Below are 3,768 nucleotides of genomic sequence, written 5' to 3' on the forward strand. Positions count from 1 at the left end.
ACAGAAAAGTTACCTGAGGAGCTTTACGAAATACTCATGCCTGTGGCCTCACCCAGACCAATGAACTCAGAATACCCCCCCAGCATGGGTACTATTTTACAAGTTCCCTAGGTACTCTAATGTTCAGCTGGGGTCAGGAGCCAGACACCTAGGGCTGCGAGAGCAGAAGAGAAATGGCACCGGCTCTGTTTCCAATGAGATGTTGTGAGCCCCTGTGAGAAAACCCTCCCTATGATACCCAGGAACTTGGAGAGGGGCAGAGTGCCCTGGGATGGAGGAGCAGGCAAAGGGACTGAAGCTCTTCAGTCTCCATGTCTGTGCTCTGGCTTCCCTGGCTTACTGGTCCCCTTCTTTAGTCACCAAGTAAACTGTCCATCCCGCCCCACTCTTCCCTCTTTCTAGATGGACCTTCCCCTAGGTGGCACAGCCCTTTCCTTCCAGTGGCCCATGTGGGGCACTGCTCTGTGTCTCCTCCATGTTCTAGCTATCGAACCCCACACCCGTCCCACAGAGCTGAAGGAGAAAGAAAACAGATCAGAACTAATATCATTGCTTTCTTTCTTCTCTTTTATAAACTCACCCAGTGCTTTCTTTCCTGCCTGATAGTACCGCTCTACAGAAGAGCAGTAATAGATCTTTCTTCTGTGCTAGAAAGCAGAACTCTTCTTCACTGAGTTGCAAAAAGATGAAGTAAATGACATTATAAAATCTTCCTTACAACAACTTGCTGTCAAAGCTATTATTGCCTTGCTACATGATATCTTAAATAACAGAAGCTAGGTAGTTTTTCTTTCTTTTGAATTGTCTGAAACGAATCTATCTTTCTCTCCTCCTCTTGGAGTTTTGAGGCCAATGAGGAAGAAAGTATTGTACTTGGTTGGGAAGGAAGGAAGAAAAAAAGCACATTAATAAGCTCTGAACTATTGCTCCTTTGCAAAAGTAGCCATCCTGAAAAAGCATTACTTAACTGTTTACTTTTCTTTTCTTTTTTTTTTTTTTTTTTTCTTTTTTCTTTTTTTCCAGGGAAGGAGGGAATTTCAGGGGAAGAGAGAGCTCCCTTTTGGCCCTGATACACATGTATTGTTACTCATTAGGTGCCTACTGTGTGCATGACCCTGCCAACATTTGAGTCTCAACAGTCTGGCTACAATAATAGCCACTGTCATGTCCTGAAGACTAAATAATTGAGCACCTAGCTTGATACTTGTTAATAATAGGAACCAGTTTTCTGATCAAATAAAAAACACCCATTTCTTTTTGTTTGTTTGTTTATAACTGTTATTGTTGCTGCTGTTGCCGTTTGCTAGTAAGGGCTGTTCATCCCTATGTCAATTCTAAAGTTTAGTAAAAGCTGATTTATCTGGTAGTCCATCAACTTGATTTCTTTACTGCCTGATCTGTCTACACATCTAGATGATCCCTAGTCACCAGTTTGGTCCTACAAGAAGATCCTGAGATGCCTTTGGAATCTAAGAATAACTAAATTCTGTCCAGTCTCCTTTTAGTGATAAGTATATTTTGACTCTATCTTATTTCTCTGAAAATCGGTAATTGTCACAATGATTAGACCAATTAGAAAACTCCCCGATCATGTTAGTTAATTTAGGATTTGCTGTACAGAACACTCTCTTTTTTATTCATTTCAAATGGCTCCCATGAGGGAAGCTCCCTCTGTTTAAGAAAATAAAGAAAGTTGTGACTCAGGAGCTGACTAAAGGAACTGGTGGGCTAGAGAACACTTGCCCCCTGAGTCACCAGTTCAAATGTGACCCCAAATTGCTAACATCTGAATGTCATTTGCTGGCCTCAGCATGATCACTGAAGGAAGAGAAGCCACATCATATGCACACCAAATACCATCACAATTGCCTGTTGTTCTTACTAGAGAAGCGAGGTTCAAATGAACCCCAAAACTTACCTTTCCCTCCACCCACATCTTCCACAGCATTGTCCTACTACAAACCAATGTCTGAGATTTATTTTCCAAAGGAATCATTTGCTTCTCAATGTATTATTATTTTTTGTTTGTTTTTTGACATGAGTCTCAACTAACACTCAAGACACAGATACTTTTGTTTTCTCAGAATATCATTGGCCAGGCAGGGTGGTGTAATGAGTACATTACTTGCACCAATATCGTAAATATAAGTAATGATAATAATTGCTGACATTTACTGAGCATGTCTGATGTGTTAGGGACTGTGCGAACCTCTTACATAGATTCCATGATCTAAACTTCAAAACAATACAGAAAAGTAGCTAATGTGAGCATTTCATGGATGAGAAACTGAAATGTAGGCAGCTTAGGTATCTTCCTCAAGGGTATAGCTAGTTAGGGGCAGAGCTGGGGTTTTTATCCCTGCTTTTCTGGCTCCAAAGCCCTGCTACTTCTCTTTTGTGACTGTATTTCCTACATCTTGCTTCCAGTGGCTGTTTCTTGTTCAGTTATTTTTTGTGCATTTTACATTTGTCATTTTGCCTAAGGGAGAGCAGTAGGCTGACCCTTGAAGTGTATTACACATTACCAACACTAAGATTATCAAATCTAGTGAAGCTTTGGATTCATTTAAAAATGTGAAAACTTAAATCTCTTAAAAGTAGTCCTTATCCAAGTTTTCCAAGAGGCTTTTCCACTTTTACTAGTCATTTCAAACAACATAATTCATGGGTAGAAGTATAATTTTTTAAAGTGAAAAATTAAGTAATAGAGAACTTGAACCACATGCTCACAATAACCCATACAAAATTAAAATTAAAAGAAAAATCTCATGATAAACATTTAATTTTGAGCTATCAAAAGGTGGCTTAGCTTTTTCTTTTCTTTTTATTTTTTTTTAGATTTCAGGTGTACAATTCTGTATTACATCATCTATAAATCCCATGTGTGTTCACCACCCAGAGTCAGTTCTCCTTCCATCACCATATATTTGACCCCCCTTACCCTCACCTCCCATTCCCCACCCCCTTACCCTCTGGTAACCACTAAACTATCCAAGTATTCTTATGCCATTCTTCAGATGGCTATGAAAATAATCATTTTTAAAAATTTCAACTATAAATTTTCTATTGAAAGAAGTTATCTTGTTTAAAGCAAACTCCACTAGAACTAACCTTCCTGTACCAATTTTAGGAGTTGTAGGGGAATTAATGTTCTAGAAAGGCAGTATCTAATTGGCTGAATCGAGAAACCATTTGTACCTTTGACAATCAGAGCCTTAAAAAAAGAATACTAGATGGATTCAAGAGTCAAGTTCCCTTTGTATTTCCAAGTATCTTTCTCATGGGTGGAACCGTGGAATGTTTGCTTGTGCCCATGGCATAACCTAAAACAGAATGGACTAGCATCTCAGCTGGTGTTACAATCATTGATTCCAAGATTTTCATTCAGCCAATAATCTGTGAAGGGACCATAGCAAAGAAAGTAATTTAGTCAATGTATCTCATCAGACAAAGGAAGATTTTATGTCTCTGTGTTCTGAGTGGTCATGTATAATACTTGAGGCCAAAGACAAACCCCTTTGGATTAAATACAAGGCCTTCCCCATGTAATTCAAATTTGACCTAACAATGAAATTTGGTGGTGCAGAGTAACTGTAATAGCATATCTTAGCTAGAGAAATCAGCACAAACAGCATGGCAAATATGCATTTAGACCAACAGTGACAACCACCCCAAAAGTATACCACCAGGTTCCTGAGTCATAGAACACTACATTTCAATAGGTATAAGCCTTGATTAAACTACAATCATATTTCCATTGCCCAGTAA

This window comes from Rhinolophus sinicus, linkage group LG01 (assembly GCF_036562045.2).
Source record: "Rhinolophus sinicus isolate RSC01 linkage group LG01, ASM3656204v1, whole genome shotgun sequence".
Taxonomy (NCBI): Eukaryota; Metazoa; Chordata; class Mammalia; order Chiroptera; family Rhinolophidae; genus Rhinolophus; species Rhinolophus sinicus.